The 27,544-nt window shown below is 42.2% G+C and overlaps 1 protein-coding gene and 1 long non-coding RNA gene across 5 annotated transcripts in view; one reads left to right on the top strand and one right to left on the bottom strand.

Moving 5' to 3' along the window:
* The window catches only part of NKAIN3 (sodium/potassium transporting ATPase interacting 3), a 508,687-nt gene that overhangs the window by 91,157 nt on the left and 389,986 nt on the right, over positions 1-27,544 (bottom strand). The window lies entirely within an intron of this gene.
* On the top strand, positions 17,821-25,670 carry LOC120396598. Of its 2 annotated transcripts, none has more exons than XR_005593243.1 (4): positions 17,821-18,014; positions 18,362-18,440; positions 19,865-19,988; positions 25,083-25,670. It is a non-coding gene; the product is annotated as an uncharacterized LOC120396598 (long non-coding RNA). The 2 variants fall into 2 exon arrangements; XR_005593244.1 differs by having other exon boundaries at positions 19,851-19,988.

The following is a 27,544-nucleotide window of genomic DNA, read 5'->3' as shown; positions in this document are numbered from 1 at the left end:
ATTAAGAAAAGGATAGATAATAAGACAGAAAATATCATATTGCCTATATATGTCCATGGTACGCCTACATCTTGAATACTCCATGCAGATGTGGTTGCCCCATGCAGATGTGGTTGCCCCATCTCTAAAAAGATATATAACAAAAATGATTAGGGGTATGGAACAGCTGCCATATGAGAAGAGATAAAAAAGACTGAAACTTTTCAGCTTGGAAAAGAGATGACTAAGAGGGGATATGATAGAGGTCTATAAAATTATGACTGGTGTGGAGAAAGTAAATAAGGAAGTGTTATTTACTCCTTCTCGTATCACAAGAACTAGGGGCCACCAAATTAAATTATAGTAGCAGGTTTAAAACAAACAAAAGGAAGTATTTTTTCACACAACGCACAGTCAACCTGTGGAACTCCTTGCCAGAGGATGTTATGAAGGCCAAGACTATAACAGGGTTCAAAAAAGAACTAGATAAATTCATGGAGGATAGGTCCATCAATGGCTATTAGCCAGGATGGGCAGGGATGGTGTCTCTAGCCTCTGTTTGCCGGAAGCTGGGAATGGGTGACAGGGGATGGATCACTTGATAATTACCTATTCTGTTCATTCCCTCTGGGGCACTTTGCACTGGCCACTGTCGGAAGACAGATACTGAGCTAGATGTACTTTTGGTCTGTCCCAGTATGGCCATTCTTATGACTAGAGAGTTTGGGTCTCGGTGTTTGGCTACAGTAAGGTAATTTAAAGGTTGTTAATTATCTTGGTCAAAATAGAAGTAACAGTTTAATTTTCCAGCTAAACCAGAGTAGATTGTGTAGCAAATTTGATATAAGGCACAATTGATTTGAAGAGGACAATAAAGCTTAAGTTGTTAATAGAGCTGGGTGACATTTTTCAAATGACATTTCTTTTGAGTGAAACGACCTTTTTTACATCAAACATTGTCATAAAAATTGTTTTCTACGAACTATGAAATTTATCAATTTTTAATAATTGATCATTTTTGCTTTTCAAAGACATTTTCAAAAAACAATATTTGATAAATATGATTTTAAAAATCCCACCCATGTGACTAAACTCACAAAAAATCAATTTAAAGGTATTTCTCATTTCAAAAGCAGAAAATAATAAAAGTTTAAAATTATTTTTCAAAAAATTAAAATTATTTTGATTTTTTCTTCATTTTGCAACCAACTCTCTCAATGCACAAGCTACAGGGTCATAATCAGACCGTTCAAAAGCAGTTAATTTACTGAGAAAGGTAACCCATAGTTTAATCTGTCAATAAAACCAGACTAAGCTTTACAGGAAAACAAATTAAAAAGTGATTATTCGCTGCTGCTGCAAAACACAGTTAAGAGATGATTTTAGGAAGGTGATGGTCCCTCTCTCTAATACTTCGTTACAGCCTTGCAATTGCTGGAAAATAATACATTTTATTTCCCATAAACACGTTCTGATTTGTGTTTCTAAAAGCTCATCCCTGTATATCTGTTCCATTCAAAAGAAGCCAGTTTAGCAGACATCAGGGAATAATGGAATAACAGTTTAGTTACTGAAAGCATGCATATTGTGACAAAGTTCCTCTTTTGCCTTGGCGGATTTGCTTGCCTCAGAGATTCATGGCAGCCTTCAGTTTGGCCACTTTTGCTAGTGGCTCAAACCTGCCATCCACTCAGCTAACCTCATCACTGGCCAGCATGGAGGAAACTGAGTACAAGCCCCACAGTCTCTGTGTCCCACCTAGGGGGTCAGGAACAGGCCAGATCCCTTTCCAATTTAGACCTTCCCTTCTGATGTTTCTCATAGACCAGGTCAACTCCTCCTGTGTCTGATCAGGAGTTGGGAGGGGATGGCGGGGGGAACCCAGGCCCACCCTCTACACTGGGTTCCAGCCCAGGGCCTTGTGGATAGCAGCTGTCTACAATGTTCCCTGTATCAGGTGTGTGACAGCTACAACTCCCTGGGCTACTTCCCCATGGCCTTCCCCCAGCACCTTCTTTATCCTCAGTGCAGGATCTTCCTCATGAAGCCTAATCACACTTGAACTCTTCACTCCTCCAGTAGCACCTTCTCACTCCCTACTCCTTGCATGCCCCCATTACTAACTGATGGGAGGTCCTTTTAAAACCAGGTGTCCTGATTAGCCTGCCTGCCATAACTGATTCTAGAAAGTTCTTAATTGGCTCCAGGTGTCTTGATTAGCTTGCCTGTCTTAATTGGTTCTTAATTGGTTCCTGATTGCTCTAGGTCAGCCCCTGCTCTGGTCACTCAGGGAACAGAAAACAGTTCCTCTAGTGGCCAGTATATTTGCCTTTGACCAGACTCCTGTACCCCACTGGTCTGGATCTGTCACAATATATTATTGGAAAATGTTTCCAGAGATTTGACAGAGGTTCAAACTTTGGTCCCATTGAGGTCAATGTGAGTTTTGCCATTGGCTTTAATGGGAGCAGAAGTTGGCCCGTGATGCACATTCAGATTAAGCAATGAGACCAAAAATGACAGCAAGTGTTGTATAGTACAACCAGCAACTTCCTGCAGGAGCCTGCTTCTCTAATGAAATTTTACTTTTGTAAAAATGAAACTCCAATGTAATGAATTCCTTCATATTTCAGCCTCATTTATTTATATTCTTTTCCTCATTACTGATGATAAACACCAACTTGCATGTTCCTATTATATTCACATGCAGACTGTACAACCCTGATGTGTTTTCTGACCATAATGAAACTAAAATGACACAGGTCAGTAAGGTGCAATATCCATCCGATTCCTTCTCCCTGAGCAAGCACTTTGAAGTTAGATAACAAGGCACAGAATATACTTATGTGAGATAAGTGTCTCTGCTATGCATGTGAACAGAGCTATAAGATTAAACCACTATAATTAGATTAGTTCAAACTGAGATCATTTCCCAATCTCTTTCCAATATGAAGGTCTTCCTTGGACGCTAGTCCCCGTGGATTCATTTGAGGAATATAGGTGTTCAATTAGACATTGTTTATGATGCCTATTAAATGGCACAAGGTGGTCTATGCTTAAGCCTTCAAGGCATTCATTAGTACAGTGTTATAATGGTGAGTAAGCTTGATTGCCAAAGCAGAGCAGCTCTTCAGTGTTTTCTGAATGGAACTGATTTTAATTGCCTAGCACCTTGCCCATTTCCTGGTTGTAATCTCTTGTTACAGCAGATAATATCAAAGGCTCAGATCCATGAAGGTACTTAGGGCCAGATATTTAAAGGTGTTTAGACACTTAGTAGGATTTTCAAAAGCATCTAGGTGCCTAAAAGCCACTGAAATTAATGGGAATTAAATGCCTAGGTGCTTTTGAAAATCCTGCTTGGTGTCTAAATACCTTTTAAAAATCTAGTCCCTATGTGCCTAACACCAAGATTTAGGAGCCTAAGTCCTCGTCTTAGGCACCACAGTGATCCACAAAACACTCGCTCAGCTGCCACCTATGTTACCGTCTTTGGGCATCTGTACTGCTGCTTCATTCTCTGTATTTGGGAGCCTATTTCTTGCCTAAGACCCAGAGTGATCTACAAATTGGGAGAAGATAGGCATTCCTCCACCTAGCTCATGTACTGGAGCCTTGATCTGATAGGTATGTTCAGAGGTCATCTAAATTTACACAAAATAGCAAGAAGGCACTCCCTTCTAAGCCAAAGGTTAGATCACACACCTGGGACCACGGGTTTAAATCCCCCCTCTGCTTGATGAGGAGAATGGATTTGAACAGGGATCTGCCCCCTCTCAACTGAGTGCCTTAAACCAATAGGCTATAGAGTCATTCTCACCCTTTTCCTAGCTCAGTTAATACTGAATTGAAGTGGAACAACTTCAATAGGAGAGTCTGAAGAAGATCTGCATCAGTCTATTTGATAGTCACAAGAACAGCCCTACTGGGTCAGACCAAAGGTCCATCTAGCCCAGTATCCTGTCTTCCGACAGTGGCCAATGCCAGGTGCTTCAGAGGGAATGAACAGAACAGGTAATCATCAAGTGATCCATCCTCTGTCACCCATTCCTAGTTTCCAATATTCTCCTTATTCCAGTAATCAGAGCACTCATCTGGGATGTGGCAGAACCCTGTTTAAATCCAAAGTCTAGAGCTAAGATCAGCATAGAAGCAGCACTCCCGATTGACCAGGAATTCTTGTACATCTTCATACTACATTTAGGTTGGATAACAGAAATATTATTTTTTATTATTTGTATTTTTGTAGCACCTACAGCCCCACTCATGGATTGGGACCCCATTGCTGGTGCTGTACAAACACAGAACAAAAAGACAGTCCCTGTTGGTTAGATCAGGTTTAATTTCTTAACTTCTCATTAACTATAGACAAGAAGTTGCTTTAGAGAGACAAGGTGGATGAGGTAATATATTTTATTGGACCAACTTTTGCTGGTGAGAGAGATGAGCTTTTGAGCTCACACAGAGCTCTTCTTCAGGTCTTAGAAACTAACTCAGAGTGTCACTGCTAAATACAACAAACGTTGGTCCAATAAAAGATATTACCTCACCCACCTTGTCTCTCTATTGCAGGGATCGGCAACCTTTGGCACGCGGCCTATCAGGGAAATCTGCTGGCGGGCTGGGACGGTTTGTTTACCTGCAGCATCCACAGGTTCAGCCGATTGCAGCTCCCACTGACCATGATTCGCCGTTCCGGGCTAATGGGGCTGCGGAAAGTGGCATGGGCCGAGGGATGTGCTGGCCGCAGCTTCCCGCAGCCCCCATTGGCCTGGAATGGCGAACTGCAGCCAGTGGAAGCAGTGATTGGCCAAACCTGCGGATGCTGCAGGTAAACAAAACATCCTGGCTCGCCAGTGGAGTTCCCTGATGGGCTGCATGCCAAAGGTTGCCGATCCTTGCTCTATTATCCTGGGTACAGCAACACAGCATACAAGAAGTTGCTTTATCAGACTGCAAGCTTGTGAGAAGTTTTAATGTTCTGAACTCCTTTATTGATACATGTTTCTCTTAAGCACTCATGTGTAAATGCAGAGGCGGATTAGGAGTTTGTGGGGCCCTGGGCCAGAGCAAGTGAGGACCACTCCTCACCCGTTCCACTGCTGTCCCTCTCGCTTCCCCCTGCCCCTGCCTGGAGCTCCTGCCGGGGGAGCTGGGTCGGAGCGTGGGGGCTTCCCCTGCCTGCCTGGTGCTCCTGCTGGGGAGCAGGATTGGGGTGCAGAGGCTTGTCTTGCCCTGCCCTTCCTACCCGTCACTCCTGAGAAGGAGAAGGGGGAAGCCCCCATGCCCTGACCTCACTCCGCAGCAGGAGCACTGGGCCAGGCGGAGCAGGCTGGGGTATGGGGACACCCATTTTTCCAGGGGGGCCCTGAGCAAGGGCCCCATTGGCCCCATGGCTAATCCGCCACTGTGCAAATGGAACATCAGCGTTTCAAGTGATGTTCTGATAGCTAGTATGTGAGGAAGCCCATGAGATGCACTTTGCCTCATGTATTAGGTATGTTCATTGATCCAATAGTTGTTTTTGTCCTTTTATTTTTTTCTCGATTTCTACCTAAATTAATTAATTATAGAACAAGAGGATAGACTGATCTCTGGATGTTGGTAGGAGCTATAGTGGTATGGGATAGCCTGATCTGTTCTCTGACAAACATACTCCAACATGTAATGGAACAAAATATCAGGAAATCATAGAAATCATTGCTCACTAGTAGGAGTAAAGGCTGCACAATCTAGCCCATTGAACAAATTAGGGCAATAACTTTTTAACATCTTGCAAAAAGTAGAGAATCACCTTGAAGTGTGACTCTGGTCCAGACTGAACACCCTTATGTGATCAGGTGTTTGGTTTGTGTGTGTGTTCTTTCTGCATGCTCTACTGACTCTGGCCAGATAGCCCATACAGCAGGCTCCAATCAAACTGCCCAATAAATCCACAAACTCGGTTTGTAGCAAAGGCAGTTGATCAGGTTTATTGTCAATGAAGCACAGCCCTAATGTCCTGGCTTAATGGTTACAGGTACACTAACACATGTGTGCCCATTGCAATGGACTAGTTCAGTTAATGGCAGAACTTTCCATTATCCCCTAGGCCAGGCAAAGACAGTTCATCTGAGATACCTCTTTATACACTGATACAAACAAGTTACGTATTGCCCCTCTGATGTATCCAAGTGCCACCCTCTGATGTATTTGGGTGCCACCTTCTGAAGTATTTGTGTGCCACCCATTACCTTGTACATGTTGGTTTGATCAAAACATCTCTATCCAGTATGCTGTCATCCTGACCTTATCTTTAGGATGGGTCAGTGTGTTCCTGTTATCTTTGGGGAATGTGTTTGGTATCGAGATGTTCTAGTACCACCTTTCTGGAATGTGTTTGCGTATATATTCTTATGCCTAGTACTACTTAGGAATGTATGTTTCTGCACATTCTTAACAGATTCTCTGAGCAGGGCCTGCCTTTTGCTCACAACCTAACTTTGCTTGATATTAGCAAGTTTTGACCACTACTTTAGTTTAGGCCTCAGGCCTCATACCAGGCCTCTAATACAAAGAGCTTATGTTTCAGGCCCTCTTCGTACTACACCTTCCATTTACAACACCTTGCCTGTAGTGTAACTCCATTGGTTTTAATGGACTTAATGGTGGAGTAAGGTGCTATACAGTATGAGTAAAGGTGACATAATCTGTCCCTCCATGAAATATTAGTGTTTTGCATTTTGAAGGTGGTGCCATGCAAACTGCAATCATCATTCAATAGAAACATCCCCTGCTTCTACTAATAAACATGATTTCAGGCTAGATTAGACTTTTAGTAAAATAAATGGTGCACAAACATTTACTATGAAATAAATCGTGTAATAAAGTGAGATGTCTGCTAATGGCTTTGCATTATTATTATTTGAATGGTTATCTCTTTAAGAAGATCGGCTGCTTTTGCATACTTCGTTAGCTACAAAACAATTCTGCCACATGCAAATATATAAAGTACATAAAAATGGCATTTTCAAAGGGGATAGCCTTAAAATTAACCTTTTTGTGGTTGGTGCATTTAACATAAATGACAAAACTAGAATTCTTGCTGGTACATCAAATACAATACATTTGAAAAAATGTCTGCATTTCATATTTATATAAAGGTTCATTTACCACATTCTGAGATGCTAACAACTGAGAGCCAGATGTTATGGAGATACCCTGTCACCTCATATCTATATAGATTTGCTCTTCAGTCCTTCAGTAAAGGCCTCCAAGACTGCTCCTTTGCCCACAGCCCTAAAGAAGGGTGATGACCTTTCTGACTTGGATGAGAGAAATGAAAGCCATCATCTGCCATCATGTATTTTCCTCCTTTTCTTTCGGCACCTCCCTATCCTCCAGGGGATTCTGCCTGAAAACATCTTGGGCCTGCACTAGCTCCATCTTTTCTCTCAGAAGGAAAACCATTATTACTTGCATCATCATCAACAGATGAGCATTCCTCCTCAGATACACACACCTCATCTGCATCCTCCTGTGATTAGACAACAACAGTCTGTGACAAATTCTGTACTCACAAGGGTCCCACAATAGATTGACTGCTTTTCTCAGCCAGCATGTAGAAGTGATGGATATTTCAGGATATTCTGCTTAATTAACAAAAAGAAGGGACAGACTTATTGGAATGTTGTCCTGGCCCCAGGACAGAGCCCTCAAGTAGATTATTACATGGATTTGACCAAACCAGAATTGCACATGTATACTTCTACCCCAATTACTAATTTATTTGTAACGTCTGTGGTAAATGGTAATAGATTATTGTAAAATTAGAGATCAGTAATTCAAAGCATGAACTTGCTACTGCTTAACAAACTGGGACAAAATGCTTAATACCAGCAAAGACCTGCAAAAAATGTATTGATGGAACCCAGGGCCAGAGCCCTGGCACAAAAATAATTAAACTAAATAAGATGCAGAAATGTTCCAGTAGGCTACTTTTTCTAGCAATGATGCCTCAGTGTGGCCTCAAGTGGCCTAGGAAGAGAAACCTTTAAAATTTCCTAAATTTTCCCTACTCCAGGCAGCTGAACACTCCTTCACCCCATAAAAAACTGCTCCCATCCTCTCCCTGAGAGAATTAATGGACCTACACTTTGATGACACCATCTCCCTCTTTAATGCAGTCACACTCATGCAGTTAGGAAATAGAACCTAAAGCACATACTCATGTGATCCTCACATAGTGAGAGTTGCTTGTAATTAATACACTCAGCAAACACAATTCACAAGCAATGATAAGACTAAAATTTGTTTGATTGAATAATTTTGAGTAACAAATTTACAAAACTCAACATCTATTCTGAAACACATCATGAAAAAATGAGGGAAGAAATTGAATAGTTTGCTATGAATAGTTTGCCGAGCTCCAGATTCCACCCAGATTTACCATCTCAGGTTGGAGAATCAAAACTGTTAAAAGACAGAAAAGATCCATAAGGTTTTCTTCTCTGTCTCACTGACATTATTGTATTGTTTCCTACAGTGAACTCTCAAGTGACTGGAGAATGAGCTATGATCTCAGAAAACTCACACACAGTTCCAGACCCAGCTTCAGGGACAACAGAACCATACGCTCAATAAGTTCTTAAGAGTATTGTTACCCTCTGTCCTCAGGATGTACTTGCTAACAAGAGGCTCTGTGTCTGTATGTGTCTGTGTGCGCGCTAAAGTAACTGTCCCTTGGCACAGTGTTCTATACTTATACACTCAAAATTTGCATATTTCATTCAATCTGCTCAATCTGAAACTATTTTTATGAGGTACTAAACTAGTTGCTTTTTACTGCCTGCTTAGATACCTCATTTAAATCTTTGCCCGGGAGCTGAAAAGTAGTACATGCCTAAATGCTGTTTTCAGCGGTGTGACAGGTGTGCAGTGTTTTGTCTGCCTAGTCCCATGTGTCTTCCAGTGGTTGTCTGTAAGTCATATATTGCAGACAAGTCACAATTAATGCTAGAGAGAAGGGATATTTGTTGAGACTCTCAGAACACCATTAGTACATGACAGTTTAATGCAAATGACATCTGGGCACAGTTATAGATCATTTTGTATCTCAGCTGATTCAGTTTCTCCATGAAATTGGGTTTAAAGAATCTTTTGTACCATTACAGATTCATCTTAAAACAGCACTGAAAGTTCTTTGAATGTGACTGAGGCAAACTTCTTGCACCTTCATGACAGTAGCCTCGGGTCAGACGAGCATACTGTATGTATGTGACGTCTCAAATCTCTTAAACAATCTACTTGGTCTCAGATGCATGTCCCTAGATAAAATCTGAATGCATATTTCTAGCAAGACACATGCCATGAAAAAGTATGAGAGAGAGTGTGTTTAGAATGGTAACCTGACACCACCACACAGATTGCCTCATTAGGAGACCAATTACTGCAATGCAGTACACTCTGCTTTCTGGCCGGGAATGTCTTTACCTGTTTGCAGATGGTTGTGTTCTATTTGATAAGCACTGAGAATGTGCGCAGCCCTGCACAGAACTCAAATACAAAACCAGTCATTGCTCTAAGACGTGCAAACCAAGGGCCTGATGCTGTGACATGCTGAGCACCACCAGTACCTCTCAGAATCAGGCCTTCAGACACAGCAGAGCTATTGAACGTAGAAAAAATAAGAAAGGAAAAAAAGAACAATCAAGACAGAAGTGAAATTCAAGTCACCTCTGTAGCACACATCATCCCAGTAGCAGCTGACAATTCTACAGAAGCTTTTCACCCTTTTTTCCCAAAAAAGGAGACAAAAATTTTGTTTGAATGTGATGTGACAAAGTCAGGCCTTAAGTCTGCAGGAGGGTCTGGGAAAACAGGTATGTTAGCCCTAGAATGCTAAAGGCCCTTTTCCCTACAAGCTGGGAACGGGTTACTTCAGGTCAATTAGAAACACCTGTGTCCAATTAAGGGCTGCCTGAAACCTGTTAAAATCTCTCTCCTGGTGAGGGGGGAGACAAACTGCTACAAGGCTGGGGGCAGCAGGAAGATAGGCTTCTCCAGTGTGAGAGACTGAGCTCTTCCCCATAGGGGAGACACCCAAAGACAGTGCCTGTTTAGGGGAAGGACTGACACCCCGGGGCCAGTGACAGGACAACACATGCCCCAGTGAGGGGGCCAGGGAAAAGTATTCTCCTTTTGTTATGGTGCATTATAGACTTTTCCCCTTTGTTTGGCAGAGGAGCACTCCCCGGGCCTGCCCTGAGGCTTACCGGGAAGGCTCTGAGAAACAAACCCCAAAGAGGAAAGACAGACACACTCCAGAGTGGGGCTGATTTACCCCAGGTCCTGTCCCTGCCAGAGGAGGGAGCGCTAAGTCCAGTGAGGCAGAAGGGGTGCCTTGCCACAGCCGATGGATGTGAAAGACCCCACTGTCAACTACAGTCTACACAAACTCATAGAAGAATTAAGTTAAGAGAAGATTGGTCCCTGGCAGTTGGTGCTTAATTTGTGATATTCTTTCACTTGTGTTAAAACACATTGGTAATTCTAGATATTAATTATCCCAGAAATCTCAGGCTTAATTAGACATGTACAATACTGTAGGTACTTATACTGCGAAGGTGCTTAGCAGTGACTGTTGTAGCTGCAGGGAGAGGTGCGCTAGAAACCAAATTTCAGCAAGCCGTCCTTCCAAACTTATAGACTCATAGACTTTAAGGTCAGAAGGGACCATTATGATCTTCTAGTCTGACCTCCTGCACAACGCAGGACACAGAATCTCACCCACTCACTCCTGTAACAAACCCCTGGCCTATGTCTGAGCTACTGAAGTCCTCAACTTGTGGTTTAAAGACTTCAAGATGCAGAGAATCCTCCAGCAAGTGACCAATGCCCCACGGTGCAGAGGAAGGTGAACCCGCCCCCCAGGGCCTCCGCCAATCTGCCCTGGAGGAAAATTCCTTCCCGACCCCAAATATGGTGATCAGCTAAACCCTGAGCATGTGGGCAAGACCCACCAGCCAGACACCCAGGAAAGAATTCTCTGTAGTAATTCAGATCCCACCCTATCTAGTGTCCCATCACAGGCTATTGGGCATAATTACTGCTAATAGTCAAAGATCAATTAATTGCCAAAATTAGGCTATTCCATCATACCATCCCTTTCATAAACTTATCAAGCTTAGTCTTGAAGCCAGATATGTCTTTTGCTTCCACTGCTCCCCTTGGAAGGCTCTTCCAGAACTTCACTCCTCTGATGGTTAGAAATCTTCGTCTAATTTCAAGTCTAAACTTCCTGATGGCCAGTTTATATCCATTTGTTCTTGGGTCCACATTGGTACTGAGCTTAAATAATTCCTCTCTCTCCCTGGTATTTATCCCTCTGATATATTTGTAGAGAGCAATCATATCCCCCCTCAACCTTCTTTTGGTTAGGCTAAACAAGCCAAGCTCTTTGAATCTTCTTTCATAAGACAGGTTTTCCATTCCTCGGATCATCCTACTAACCCTTCTCTGTACCTGTTCCAGTTTGAATTCATCCTTCTTAAACATGGGAGGCCAGAACTGCACACAGTATTCTGGATGAGGTCTGACCAGTGCCTTGTATAACGGTACTAACACCTCCCTATCTCTACTGGAAATACCTCACCTGATGCATCCCAAGACCGCATTAGCTTTTTTCACCCCCATATCACATTGGCGGCTTATAGTCATCCTGTGATCAACCAATACTCCGAGGTCCTTCTCCTCCTCTGTTACTTCCAACTGATGTGTCCCCAGCTTATAACAAAAATTCTTGTTATTAATCCCTAAATGCATGACCTTGCACTTTTCACTATTTAATTTCATCCTATTACTATTACTCCAGTTTACAAGGTCATCCAGATCTTCCTGTAGGATATCCCAGTCCGTCTCTGCATTGGCAATACCTCCCAGCTTTGTGTCATCCACAAACTTTATTATCACATTCCCACTTTTAGTGCCAAGGTCAGTAATAAAAAGATTGAATAAGCTTGGTCCCAAAACTGATCTCTGAGGAACTTCACTAGTAACCTCCTTCCAGCCTGATAGTTCACCTTTCAGTGTGACTCGTTGTACTCTCCCCTTTAACCAGTTCCTTATCCACCTTTCAATTTTCATATTGATCCCCATCTTTTCCAATTTAGCTAATAATTCCCCATGTGGAACCATACCAAATGCCTTACTGAAATCGAGGTAAATTAGATCCACTGCATTTCCCTTGTCTAAAAAATCTATTACCTTCTCAAAGAAGGAGATCAGGTTGGTTTGGCACAATCTACCTTTTGTAAAATCATGTTGTATTTTGTCCCAATTTCCATTGACCTCAATGTCCTTAACTACTTTCTCCTTCAATTTTTTTCCCAAGACCTTGCATACTACAGATGTCAAACTAACAGGCCTGTAGTTACCTGGATCACCTTTTCCCCTTTTTTAAAAATAGGAACTAAGTTAGCAATTCTCCAGTTATACGGTACAACCCCTGAGATTACAGATTCATTAAAAATTCTTGCTATTGGGCTTGCAATTTCATGTGCCAGTTCCTTTAATATTCTTGGATGAAGATTATCTGGGCCCCACGATTTAGTCCCATTAAGCTGTTCAAGTTTGGCTTCTACTTCGGATGCGGTAATATCTACCTCCATATCCTCATTCCCATTTGTCATCCTACCATTATCCCTAAGCTCCTCATTAGACTCATTAAAGACTGAGGCAAAATATTTGTTTAGCTATTGGGTCATGCCTAAATTATCCTTAACCCCCACTCCATCCTCACTTCTTCTTTCTTTGTTTTCTTATTTATATGGCTATAGAACCTTTTACTATTTGGTTTTAATTCCCTTTGCAAGGTCCAACTATACATGCTTGTTGCAGCTTCTGTATTTACTGCTATTTGTGTCAGGTTCAGCTTAGGCCAAGATTTTCAAAAGGGGAGTGCCTATAGTTAAAGAACAGGATTTTCAAAAATACCTAAGTGACTTATGAGCACAAATCACACTGAAATTCAATGGAAATTGGGCGGCTAGCTCCTTTGGGCTACTTTGAAAATTTCGGCCACTGAGATTTGTGTCGCAAAGACACTTGGATGCTTTTGAAAATCCCACCCAAGGTTCCTGTGAGCACATTCAGGGACCTTGATAAGGGAGCTGATTTTTAGAAGTGTGGAGAACCCAACCTCTCCCTGATAGTGATGGAAGTCACTGAGTGCTTGGAATTTTTTTAACTAGAGCATCACATGCTTTGTTGCATCTGTAGGCTGAGTTCATTGCACACACCATTCCTCCATTCCTTCATTCTCCTGCACAAGCTCCCATACCTCTCTATTTCAGTAACTCAGTGTAACCACCAACCCCTTCCCTCATGCTAGGGCCTTTGAGAGACCCTTATTCCACACTTGTCAGGGTCTCTGTGTGCCCCTATTTCCCTCTTCCTCCAAACCAGCATCCCGCATTGTTTCCCCATGCTAGAGGCTGTGTGCCCCACATCCCCCGTGCATACCAGTGACTGTATAGTCCCCATTCTCCCCTCTGCCATGTACCAGGAGCTCTGTGCACCCCTGTCATAGGTCTCACCCCCACTTAGAGCTGTTGGGTTCCAAAATGGGGACCTGCATGGACTCCTCTAAACTAAAATCCTAGTTTAGATCTGGTAAAAGCTGCCACCACCCAATAATGTAAGTGTATTGGGACACAGTCCTTCCCCAAAATCCTTGGGGATCCCAAGAGCCCCAAATCCATGGAGTTCTTACACCTAGGAGAAATAAACCATTCCCCCCTGCTTCCTCCCCCCTCCCTTTTCCTAGGAGAGATACCGGGATGCCGTCCTCCTCTCTCTTCCCCTTTCCCTGAGAATTCACCCAAGGAAAGATCAACCAAGTCCTTAACAGAAAAGATTTATTAAAGAATAAAAAGAAAGTAATTGTCTCTGTAATACCAAGATGGAACAATACACAGGGTCTAAACTTATCAATCTCTGGAGAGAATCCCCCCTCCTTTCTTTCTCAGTAAAAGCAATAATAGTACAGAATTAAAGAAATTCTACAGCAAAACACAGAATTGCAAATACAGAAATAAAAGTATAAGAATACTAGTTCCTTGCTAATACTCACTAGCTTAAATAGAAGAATTTATTGCAGAAACCTGGGAGGACTTGATTAAGATGTCTGGACTCCCTTAACTCTCTAAAAACAAAGAACAGAAAAAAAAGATGTCTGGACTCCCTTAACTCTCTAAAAACAAGAACAGGAAAAAAAAACTTCCCTCCACAGGGATTTGAAAATATCTTGTCCCTGATTGGTCCTCTGGTCAGGTGTTCACAGGTACTGCTTGTTAACCCTTTACAGGTAGAAAAAAACCTTAACCCTTAACTAACTGTTTATGACAACCCCATTCACCCATTCCTCCATGCTAGGGGTTCTGTGTATCCCCATTTCCCACATCATTTGTATTTCTCTTCTTTCTGTCTGGGAGATAAATCATTCTGGGTGTCTACAGGGAGAATGGGCAGAGATGAGAAGTGGGTGTTATGATGGAAGATGTCAATGGTTACCATCAACAGCTCTCATCTATAGACAGCTACAGAACTGCAAACAGAGAAAAGTTGTGGAGTTGAGTGCCAGGCCCCTAAGCTCAGCCAACTAGCAAGCCACTTATTTAGATGTTTGAATATCAATTTAGGAGCCTAATGCTAGACACCCACTCTTGAAATTCTTAGCCTTAAAATATAGAGCTAGCCTGAAACACAGTGTGCCCAAAGGGACACTTAAGAAGTTCTGCTTGCTGTAGTTGGAGATGGGGTGCTGTTCAGAGCTGCTGTGCATTTGCACTAAATGCACATGGCAAGCTGCTGCTGACCGGGTGGTGGTAAAAGACACCTGGAACACTTTGCATAATAAGGAGGGACCTTGAGAATAGCAGAATGTTACCCAAAGGACTGAGGGCCCCCAGGATTTCTTTTTCAAATTATTTCTTTGACATCTACATGACCTTCACTTCTCAGACATTTCACTGGTGGTTGAATCATTTCAATACATGTATAATGGCAGCTGAATCAGCCCCTACCGGTTAGGGGAGATGTATGAGGTGTTAGTGGCTTTTGTCCTTCTCTTTCATCCTGTGACAAGCACAGCTCAACTCAACCCAGTAATTAGGCCTATGAGGTATACAGTGTATTGTTGCCCCTTTGCTGAGCAGGAGCAAATGTCAGGGCTTTGCTGGTCAGATTCCTGTTTGGAGCAGAATCAGGGATTTTCACAGTGTAATTTGGTTATTTACAGAATGCACACAATTCCTCTTCCCCTGATAAGAGCTGGTAACAGACTGTACACAAAAACCCATTTGCAGAAACCTCATTTAAGGCAATGATGACTTGTCCCCAGACACAGATGTCTTTGAGCCTCTGTCTCTCTCCTGAGTCTCACACAAGTCCTGCTGCTTAACAAATGGTCTCTTTTCCTCCGTTAGTCCATGTACCTTTTACTTGGGAAACCATTAGTGCAAGGCTGCTCCCCAAGACTGCATGGACTGGTGGACTTGGGCATCAGCCCTCCTTTTTGTGCAGCTGTTCTCATACACAAACCATTATGTGGAAACCATTATCATAAAGGAGCCTTACAGGGAAGCCATAACAATATGTATTTTCCTTTTCAGCCTAAATCTTGATAAGCCAGACACAAGGACAACTGATCTTAGCATGGATTTTCACAGATAACCTAGAAGAGCTTGTTTTTAAGACCTGAAACATCTGGCAAAGAGGTTGCTGCAGTTCTAAGCAACCACACTGTGTCTGAATGAATTCAATATGGTGAAGTTTGTCAGCATTTTAAAACTTATGTTTGTTAGAGAAATTGTTCCTGCACTTAGGGGCAGGAAGAGGCATTTTTACATACAATGAAAGAAAGAAATGGATCAGAATATTATCTGTTTAGCAGCTTTGGTGTGGATGGTAATTATATACATGAATTCATCCCTAAGACTAAATCAAAAGAGCATTAAGGTTGTGAAGTCAAGCACTCAGAAGTCAGGAAATGCCAGAATGAAGGCTGCCTGTGCAACTTTAATTTGGTTTCCTTGTGCATATGTATTATGATAATCTTTAATTACATGATCTCATACAATTTTTTCCACACAGGCCTTCTGACTCATTCAGGATTTTATTCCATGCTCAGTAGGGAAATAGTGGTTATAAATATTCTAGAAGTTATAAACATTTCTGCCCCTGTCCCCAGGCCTCTCCCTGTTCCCTTCTGTTCCCATCCATAGCTCCTGACTCTGAGCCTGTCCCTCCCCTCTGCTGCTATCTCCCCCACTTCTTGTCCATACCACACACTGCTCCTCTATCTCATACTTCCACACCCTGTCTCCTGTCCAGTCCCCTCCTTAGATCCTATTCTTCTCCCATCCCTGGTTCTTTCCCTTCTACACCTCTTCCCAGCTCCTGCCTCCATCTATCACCCTAGCCTCCCAAGATGCTATTCTCCCTCTCCTGAGCACCTGCCCCTGTCTCCCCTGCATCTCTATCCTGTCCTCAGACATTCTTTATTCCTAGTCAAGCTGTTTACTCCTTTCCCTACAAGATGCCTAGGCACCATTAGGTGAGCACTGAAATTGTAGAAGAGAGAGCCAAGAGGAGCAGAGAGGAGTAACTGTAGGGAAAGTTCTCCTCAGTCCCTGCGGCTCTGGGGGAAACATGGTCAATCTGTATGTGGGGATGGTGCATGCACAGTCTGGTCACACAAGGGAACTGTGAGGGGATAAAACATGCTCAGTGTAGACAGAATCTACAGAGAAGTTAGCTGCCAAACACTAACAAGTCTCTACTGGATAGGTGCAAACTTAGATTTTTTTTTTTTGGAGACTTATAACTTGCCAGATTTAGGCAGATTTTCACAGGGCTGGCAGAAGGCACATCCTTGACACTACAGCAATGCCCTTGACAAATTTCAAGCCCTTGATCTAAAGCATGAAGGTGCTAGAACTTCTCAATGATATGAATTTAAGATTTTTTTTTAACAGGGGCAAAGAATATATTTTCCCTAACTCCATTATTAGAAAAGTCTGAACCAGTTAAGCTGAAATTAAAAAAAAAAAATCAGCCTGAGGCAGACATCCAGCATGGAAAATTTCAGACAGTTTAAATCTGGCAAAGTCACAAGCAACTAAAATCAGGGTCTTATAATGGGAAGTGTCAGGCAACCTTAACTACAACTACCTGTGTTGCCTACAATACTGCAAAATGAAAAGGAGCTCACAGTCTAAGAGTCTGATCCTACCAAATTCTGGGTATCTCCTGGGATGCTGAGTGCCCTCAGCTGCTGAAATCAGTTGGAGTTAAGAGCAAGTAGCCTCTCATTCCCATGAAGGGGCTCAGTATCTCACAATATTGGAACCTAGATTAAAGAGATAACTTGACAACTAAAGAGAGCCCTGGTTTGTGGAGGGCAGGAGGAAGGATATGAAAGGGGACAATAGACAACAGTAAGCCATCGAAAGGCAGTACAGCTTTTGGAAGATAGCTGCTTTACAAAGAAAGCAGAATGCTATTTTTTCATGCATTGCATGTCTGCTCTTATAGTCTGATGAATCAGAGCAGTGGCAGATAGGGTGAGAATGGCAATTAGTGGTCAAAGGTTTAGGCAATCGATGCCAGGAAGATACACATTAAACATATATAGGGTTTAGATTTATGTCTGAATTAGGTCATGGGGCAAAGGTGTTACTAATTAGGGTGAAAATACCAGTTACTACAGAATTTAACACTCACTGAGTAGGTGGCAGCAGCATCCTTAAAGCCACTGCACCTGTACAAGTCACAGTGATGATCTTTTATGTAATTCTCTGGTCTGTTTTTGTTCTTCAGCTCCTTTCTCTTCCATTGAGGATTGCTGCGCATTCTGAGCCAGTCACTTAAAATCTACCAATCTGTGAATTCCAAATCATCCTGCCTCAGGTCAAAGTGCAGAGCAGCTTGTTTTATATCTCTCCCTCCCCAGACATATGCTGCCAATAGCTGCTTTGGGAATTAGGTGATCACAGGTTGGTTTCTCATGATTTGCCCTAAAGAAAATTGTCTATGACAAACTGTCTAGAGAATATGCGTATATGGTGCAGAGCTATGCAGTTAAATTTATTAAGTAGTAACCAAAGCATTACGTTTTATATTGTACTAACATGGTGCACATCGTAAAACCTCCGTGTGCTGGAACACAGAGAAAAGCCTATGCTAGGCTTTGTAGTTCACTCATAAATATTTATAGGATTACTCAGCCCATTGTATATTGAATAATCAAGTGCATTTGGATGTAAAACAGCCCAACTACCATATTTATGTAACCTATTTGACAGAATGCAATTACAAGTCGGGTTTTCTTTTTAAACTTTAGGCTATGGCTCTTTGGAGCACCTATGACTTTGACTCCGGAGTATTGTGCTACAATTATTCAGGGACTTGGCAACTTACAGGTTAGAAATACATGTATTCTGTAATGCAAAACTTTTTTTATTGTATAGCTATATTCACATACATTTGTTATATAAGGACAAAATTGATATATGTCTAGTTATATTCACATATGTTGATATAATTTTTCCCCTAGTAAGAAATACCACCACAAAGTAAAACTACTGCAAAGAGAATTTTACTGAGGATTCAAAAAAGAAATTCTGCATTTGCTTTTTATAGACTTTCATTTTATTAAGAGCAAAGGAAAATAGTGGCCAGATACAGGACAGGTGAGATTTTTGGAGTTTGATTTAACAGAGCTATGATTGCAACAATTGGCAAGGTCCATTATTTCTGAAGGTGTAAACATTCTGGCTGTGTTTTAAAAGTATCCCCCCTCCCCCTCCACTATGCAATTGCTATAGGAAGACCCCTTTTATCAGAAAATCATCATCTCAGCAATAGATTGAAATGCTGATTTCAGCTACAAATGGGAAGCTGAAAAATAGGAGATGAAAGGGAGGGAGAAAGGCAGCCTGTGCAGATGTACTTTCATTCTCAAGAGTCTCTGCTTCCTCATATCAAAGGAATTCCCACTAAAAAGATTTAATTTGGCATGGCAATATGCACAAATTTGCAAGGGAGATTCTTTGTATATGCTAACAACGCAGATGATGTTCCATTTAAAGCACTACTTTTATTCTCTTTTTTTTAAAAAAAAATAAATGTTTGCTCATAGGAATGGAGACACTGCAACTGCTGCTTCAAAGCTGCAGAGCAAATTGAAGTGGAATTCTCCATCCACTTGCTTTGTTTGGATTTTTAATCTTATTAGACTAAAATCAGAATCAAAGCTCACAATGTATTCTTTGAAAACCCCAACTGCAGTACAGCCTGATGTAAAGGCCCAGCATGTATCCACCAGCCCAACCTCCTCACTCATTTTCTGGGGCTTGCGGGTGCTTTTTTGCTTCTTGTATTTGCTTAGCTGCTTCAGTAGCTCATTGGAGGAAAATCACCAATCTACAGTCTACAGAAATTCTTCCTCTGTTAATCAGTGGTTCTAATCTGTGAGGCAGATCCCTATACAGGGGTATGAGGCCTCACCAGGGGGTGCAGTTGTTTTGAATGCATGTGCCAGTACCACTTAGCCTGAAGCATAGGGGTGGTGGAAAAAAGCAAGGGGAGACTCTTAAACAGGCCTTTTCCCTACTCTTGTCTCTGAATGTCCCCATGAAACTGGAGGATGGAAGTGGGTGTAGCTACTGGATAGACCAGAAGAAATGGAAGAAAAGAGAGGTAACAATGGTGAAATTTCTGCTTCCACTACAAAAATGCCCTTTTTGTGGGGTGAAGCCAAGGAGCAGAGAATGGCTGGTGTCTCCTTTTATGCAGTATATACGTCTTCATTTCTTGTTCTCTATGAACAGCTCTCTATCCACAGGGTTCCCACAGGAGTTCAGAGGAAGCACAGAGGCACCAATGGACACAGACATGAGGACCCCGGGTGCAGAGCTATCTCCAGGGAAGCCTACAACCCCAAAAGGTTGAGAACTCTTGCTCTTGAGGTAACTCATGTAACTCACAGCCAAAGTATATCAAATGCAAAAGCAAATAAACACAGCATTAAAATGATTGGCTCTTTATAGATCCAGAGCTGGTGCAACCCATTAGGCGACCTAGGCAGTCGCCTGGGGTGCTAACATTTGGGTGGTGGCGATCGCGGCGGCCAAACCTTCCGCCGCCTCTGTTGGGGGCAGCATTTCAGGGGTGGGACCTTCTGCCACCTAGGGTGGCAAAAAAGCTGGTGGCACTCCTGTCTAGATCTCATCATTCTCACACAATGGCTGTTAATTGGAGAAGTTATACTCGAGTGGTACACTCTTGTGGTTCCATCCTTTCTGCGTCCGAAGTTCACAGTACTGCCCAGTATTCAGTAGCAGGGCAGGGCAGCAATCTGTGATCATGCTCTTTCCCACAAAAGGTCAGCTTTCCTACTCAATAACAAGCTTACAAAGGGATGAGAAACGTGCCACTTGTTATTATTACAATCCCTCATTTAACAAACATTACTGGTGAGGAATTAATGAAAGTCCTAGGAGCCAGAGTATCTGTGCAACCTTCTCTATTATTCCTCACTCTCTATACATATTCTACATCTTTACTAATGAACAGCCAGGGCCTGATTCACCACTCACACCATTTACTTGAGTTTGAGTTAATTTTTTTTACATTGTGATGAGTGAGGTCTTCTTCAAAAAAAAATGGATCAAACAATCAAGAAGAAGAGAAGATAACTTTTTTTTTTTTTGTGGCACCTATGCACTGATGAAACAGCAACACAAAGCAACAGCAAGGGCCAAAACATAATAATTAACCTGAACCTGGTGGTGAGGTTATAAAGAATCTGAGACTCAACAATATAATATAAAAAAAAAACATTGGAGCCTGTATTATTTGTACTTGTATATTTTTCTTGAGGAAGGTAAATCTTGAGTCCTTAAGAACCCGTTCCCCAACATCAGTTAAACAACTCCACCAGTCAGAAAAACAGAAAGGAATTTTGAAAGGCTCATAAATAAATGCAAATGTATGATTATTCAACCAGATATTACAACAGAATAAACAGCTCCCATCCACCTGTGTATCAAACAGAAGCTGAAATGTCCACTAATGCCTTCTGTGCTCCTTGTGTAACTTTTGTGGGAGTCCTCTGGGTAGAGAGCTGCTCAAAGAGATCAGCAGAATAAAGACAATTGAGTCCAGAAAAGCAGATTTTTAACAGACTCAGAGAAGTGGCAGGTAAGGTCCCATGGGAAAAAAAAACTAACAGAAAAAGGAGTTCAGGAGAGCTGGAAGTTTCTCAAACAGTCAATATTAAAGACACAACAGCAAAATATACTCCTGGGAAGGGCAGATAGGAAGAATACTAAAGAAGCCAATATGGCTCCATCAGGAGCTCTATAATCACCTGAGAATCAAAAAGGAATTCTACAAAAAGTGGAAACATGGACAAATTGCTAAGGAGGAGTACAAAAGAACAGCACAAGCATGTAGGGACAAAATCGGAAAGGCTAAGGAACAAAACGAGTTACACCTAGCAAGAGACATGGCATTAAGAAGAGCTTCTTATACATTCTTAAATACATTTGGAACAAGACTTTCAGAAAGCCTTTGACAAGGCCCCACACCAAAGGCCATTAAACAAAGTAAACAGCCATGGAATAAGAGGGAAGGTCCTCTCATGGATCAGTAACTGGTTAGAAGGTAGGAAACAAAGGGTAGGAATAAATGGTAAGTTTGCACAGTGGAGAAAGGTAAATAGTAGGGTTCCCCAAGGATCTATACTTAGGCCAGTGCTGTTCAACATATTCATAAATGATCTGGAAAAGGTGGTGAACAATGAGGTGGCAAAGTTTACAGATGATACAGAATTACTTAAGATAGTTAAGTCAAAGCTGATGACTAGGGATGACTAGGCTACAAATTGGCAGATAAAATTCATGTGCAGATAATGTTGATAAATGCAAAAGTAATGCACATTGGAAAACAATCCCAACTATCTAAACAAATTAGCTGTTACCACTCAAGAAAGAGAAGTTGGAGTCATCAGGAATAGTTTTTTGAAAACATCTGCTCAATGTGCAGTGGCAGTCAGATAAGCTAACAGAATGTTAGAAGCCATTAGGAAAGGGATAGATAAAACAGAAAATATTATAATGCCAATATATAAATTCATGGTACACCCACACCTTGAATACTGCATGTAGAACTATAGTCCCATCTCAAAAAAGATACATTAGAATTGGGAAAGGTACAGAGAAGGGCAACAAGAATGATTAGGGTTATGGAAGAGCTTCCATACGAAGAGAGATTAAAAATACTGGGACTGTTCAGTTTAGAAATGAGATGACTAAGGGGCAATATGATAGAGGGCTATAAAATCATGAATGTTGTGGAGAAAGTGAATAGGGAAGTGTTATTTACCCCTTCAGATAATACACCAACTAAGGGTCACCCAATGAAATTAATAAGCAACAGGTTTAAAACAAACATAAGGAAGTACTTCACACACCACATAGTCAACCTGTGGAACTTGTTGTTAGGTGATGTTGTGAAGGTCAAAATTACAGCTGTGTTCAAAAAAGAATTAGATAAGTTCATGGAGGATAGGATGATCAATAGCTATTAGCACATGCTCCAGGACCTTTGACTGCCAGAAGCTGGGACTGGACAACAGGGGATGGATCACTTGAGAAATTGTCCTGTTCTGTTCATTCCCTCTGAAGCATCTAGCACTGGACACTGTTGGAAGACAGAATACTTGGCTAAATGGATCATTGGTCTGACCCAATACGGCCATTCTTATGTTCATAAGAGAAAGACATAGGAAATTGTAGGTCAACTACTTAATGGGGAAGAGGAGCTAATATGAACAAAAACAAGAAGGCTGAGGTGTTTGATGCCCATTTTGCTTTAGTCTTAAATTAAAAGGTTAATTGGGACCGATGCCTGACACAATTAATATTATCAACAAAGGGGAAGAAACACAAGCCAGAATAGTGAGAGAACAGGTTAAAGAATATTTACATAAGTTAGATATAGTCAAGTTGGCAAGGCCTGACAAAATTCACCATAGAATACGCAAGGGCTTATCTATACTTGAAATGCTCTGGGGCATAGCTACAGTGCTGGACTTGTGCCGCTGGGGCACTTCAGTGTAAATGCTGCCTACACCGATAGGAGGGATTCTCCTGTCAGCATAGTTAATCCGTATAACAATTTGTTAGCTAGGTCAAAAGAAGAGGTGGTAGCTAGCTCAATAGAAGAACTGTCCCATCGACCTAGTACTGTCTATAGCAGGGGTTAGGTTGGCTTAACTACGTCGCTCAGGCATATGATTTCTCACATCCCTGAGTGATGTAGCAGGGTCAACTTAACTTTTTATTTAGACCAGGCCTAAGGAACAGCTGAAGCAATCTCAGAACCATTAGTAACAATCTTCAAGAACTCATGGAGGATGGGTGAGGTCACAGAGGACTGGAGAAGGGCAAATACATCTTTTAAAAGGATAACAAAGAGGATCCAGGGAATTATAGACCATTCAGCCTAACTTTTATGCCTGGAAAGATAGCAACCACCTAGAGGATAATGGGGTTATCAGGAATAGCCAGTATGGATTTGTCAAGAACAAATAATGTCAAACTAACCTACTTTCCTTCTTTGATAGTGTTCCTGGCCTTCTGGATAGGAGGAAGCAGTAGATGTACTATATCTTGATTTTAGTAAGGTTTCTGACTTAGTCCCTCATGACATTCTCATAAGCAAACGAGGGAAATGTGGTCTAGATGAAATTACTATAAGGTAGGTGCACAATTGGTTGAAAAAACATACTCAAAGAGTAGTTATCAATGGTTCACAGTCAAACTGGGAGGCTATATCTACAACAGTCTGATAGGTTGTGTCCTGATCTGGTACTGTTTAACATTTTCATTAATGACTTGGACAATGGAGTGGAGAGTATGCTTATAAAATCTGCAGATGACAGAAAACTGGGAAGGGCTGCAAGCACTTTGGAGGACAGGATTAGAATTCAAAACAACCTTGATAAACTGGAGAATTGATCTGAAAACAACAAGATGAAAGTTAATAAAAACAAGTGCAAAGTACTACACCTAGGAACAAAAACTCAAATGCACAAATACAAAATGGGGAATAACTGGCTAGGAAGTAGTATTGCAGCCAAAGATCTGGGGGTTATACTGGATCACAAACTGAATATGGGCAAACAATATGATGCAGTTGCAAACAAGACTAATATTCTTGGGTGTATTAACAGGATTTTCATATGAAGGGCATGGAGGTAACTGTCCTGCTCTACTTGGCACTGGTGAGGCCTCATCTGGAGTATTTTGTCCAATTCTGGGTACCACACTTTAGGAAACAGATGGAAAAAATGGAGAGATCTCAGAAGACAGCAACAAAAATTATAAAAGTTTCAGAAAATCTGACCTATGAGGAAAGGTTGAAAATAACTGGGTATGTTTAGACGTGAAAAAAGAAGATGGAGGTGGGGTTGATCACAGTTGTCAAATATCATAAGGGCTGTTATAAAGAGCATGGTGATCAACTGTTCTCCATGTCCGCTGAAGATAGGAAAGAAATAATTTGCTTAATATGCAGCAAAGGAGATTTAGGTTAGATATTATGAAAAACTTTCTAACTGTAAGGATACTTAAGTACTGGAATAGGTTACCAAGGAAGGTTGGGGAATCCCAGTCATTGGAGGTTTTTAAAGAAAAGGTTGGACAAACACCTTGTGAGGAATGGTCTAGGTAAATGTGATGCTGCCACAGCATGGGGGATAGACTAAATGAATTCTCAAGATTCCTTCCAGCGCCACATTTGTATGATTCTATATTTCTATGACCCAGTTTGGTGTTGGCAAGTCAACTGTCAGTGATGTGGTGGTGGAGATTTGTGAGATGATTAACATTGGTGGTGGGCATAAAAATGTGCATGCAATTGTATCTGGCTTCCAGAGAATGGAGTTCCCAGACTGCTCTGGGGCCATGTATGGCAGATGGTAGGAAAAAGAGCAAGTGAATATGTCAACCACAAAGGTACTAATCCATTGTTCTCTAATTCTTGGCTGATCACAGAATCAGGTTCATGAACACCAGTGAGGCGTATGGGAAAGGAGCTTGATGCCAGGGTGCTGAAGAGATCTGGTGTTTTCCTGTCTGGAGAAGCAGGGATCTTATTCCCTCAAAATGACATGGTTATCATCAGGGTATGAGTGCCATTGCTATTTTGGGGACTACTACATCCCCTCTCCAGCCATGGCTAATGAAACCATACCCCGATCTCAGACGACCCGGCAGAAAAAGGTTTAATTGCATGCTTAGCAGTTGCAGAATGGTGGGAGAGTGCACATTTGGCATGCTGAAGGGGGCAAGATGCTGACATAATTGTTTGGATGCCAATGTGCCACCATGTTATTCTGGCATGCTGTGATCTACACAACATCTGAGAGGCTACAAAGAATATTTCTGCATGGAGTGCTCTCAAGACACCAACAATTTGCAGGCCTGATACAGATAATCAGAAAGTGCATTTATCACTGGCTCTGGGACTAGGAAACCAAGGGAAATAAGGGACGTCTTGTGTGCCCACTTCCTGGCCATGCAGGTTGGTGCGGATGAGATGTGATGCTATGATGGCAGCCTGTGATGAGGGATTGTAATGCAGTAAGGTTTTGTACTGTTGTACATATCAGCAATACAGCCTGATTATCAGTTTGGTATAGATTTTATGTGACTATGAGATTTTGATATTTTATTAAAAGCTTCAGTCATAGCTTCCTGACTCTTCCTCCTTTCGCAAGCTCCCATTCACCAACGTACTGTACAACCAAACCAAGTTATTAACAAACCAATTTCTGGTGCTCCTATGGAAATGGTATGGAGCTGCTAAACTGGGGGCTACAACTCCCATCAGCCTCTTTCCCTCCGCACTTCTTTTCCCCAGACCAAGTAAGAGGAAAGGTCCTGAACCAGGAAGTGGCTGAGCTCTGTTGGAAAGCAGCAGCTGCATGGCATGGCAGGAACTGCAGAGAAGTTGAATGCAGAGAGGAACCCCCAGGAGCTGCATGGGGAGCGGCATGTGGAACAGGCAGTGATTGCTGGTCATTACAACTGAGTGCAAGTCTATGTGAGACTTGTGGGGGAGCAGCAGCAGTTGGGCATGGAGCCAGTGCAGAGGGACCCCAATGAAAGACACTAACTGAACCTGCCCTGGAAAACTGCAAGCTCCTATTTGCTTGAATAGAAACTGGACTGGAAAGGGCACTCCAGGCACTAGGTCCCAGGGTTCCAAACATTTACAGCTATTGCTCACTTTGAACTGTAACTGTTTAAGACTCTGTATCTAGGGTATGTGCAACCTTTCTCCTTTCCTTTCAGCCCTAGTAAAATAGCCTCTCTCTTAACCATGTGTCTATGCCGTTATTGGGACCCACCAGGGCTGGTGCCTACAAGGCCTAGCTGCTGAAGGAACTGCAGTGCTTGCGTACAAGTCGTGCTACACCTGGCACGCTACTGATATGTTAGGGGATTGGTGTACTCTTGGCGTGCTCGTCATCTAGCCAGCTGGGTGATGGGCTTTGGCTGATGGGCATTTTCTAGGCTGTTGGCAGAGCTGGACTGAGCTGTGCAAAAACTGGAACTGGCCATATGGAAATAAAAGATTAAATGCTGAGCAAAGATTTATAAACTGGCAGGAAGCTTCTGGTAGTAAGTGAGTAGATAAAAAGGTTGGGAGAGATTGGCATGGGGAACTGTGGGAATGGCATTGGAGGACTAACAAATATGAGCTCAGGCACACACAATTTTGCTGTCTTCACACTGCATTGTGGACATGTGTGGGGGTCACAGCTCAACATGCACTCTGCCCCATTCCCTCAGCCAAGCATACTAGCTTGGGTCCAACACACCCTTATTCACGTGTTTATGGGCTTTGAGTGTGGACATTAGATGGGGTTGGGCATGTGATACAACTTGCAGCGAGCCTGCAGTGTAGACCTGTTCATTGTTGAGATCCAAACCTGTTCCCCTGAAGACAAATACACACAAAGAGGACAGTAAAGAACAATAAAGATGAAAAATGCAGCTTCCGTTTCTGGTGCTGACACTTACTTGCAATCTCACTGCTGGAGAAACGCAGGCAGAGCACATGGCCTGATCAGCCTCAGAGCGGCTGTGGTAAACTGGTACCAGCATCGGGCTCTTCAGGGTGTTTCTTTTTGCTGACTAACTGGTCACAAGCTCACAGTGGAGTTGGAAAAGATGCAATCTTGGCCAGCTAAGCCAGACTCTTATTACACAGGAGGCAAAGGAGAAAGATAGGAATGAAGAAATAAGCAAGGGAAGGAAATGAACACAAGGGAGCGGGAACAGCAGGAACCCAAGTTTCACATTCCAGATGTCCTTCAGGGTTTAACCAAAGCCAGTGGATGTGCTGGTGTCATCAGTTTCCCTCTCTCTGGTGCAGTCTGGTCAGAATATCTTTCAGAATCAGGACGATTAAAGGCTCAATGGTGTCGTGGTGAATCCTGGCCCCAGGA

Source organism: Mauremys reevesii, linkage group 2 (genome assembly GCF_016161935.1).
Source record: "Mauremys reevesii isolate NIE-2019 linkage group 2, ASM1616193v1, whole genome shotgun sequence".
In the NCBI taxonomy this organism is placed as follows: domain Eukaryota; kingdom Metazoa; phylum Chordata; order Testudines; family Geoemydidae; genus Mauremys; species Mauremys reevesii.
Note: the sequence above shows the minus strand (reverse complement) of the source record. Positions and strands in the feature narration are given on the sequence as shown.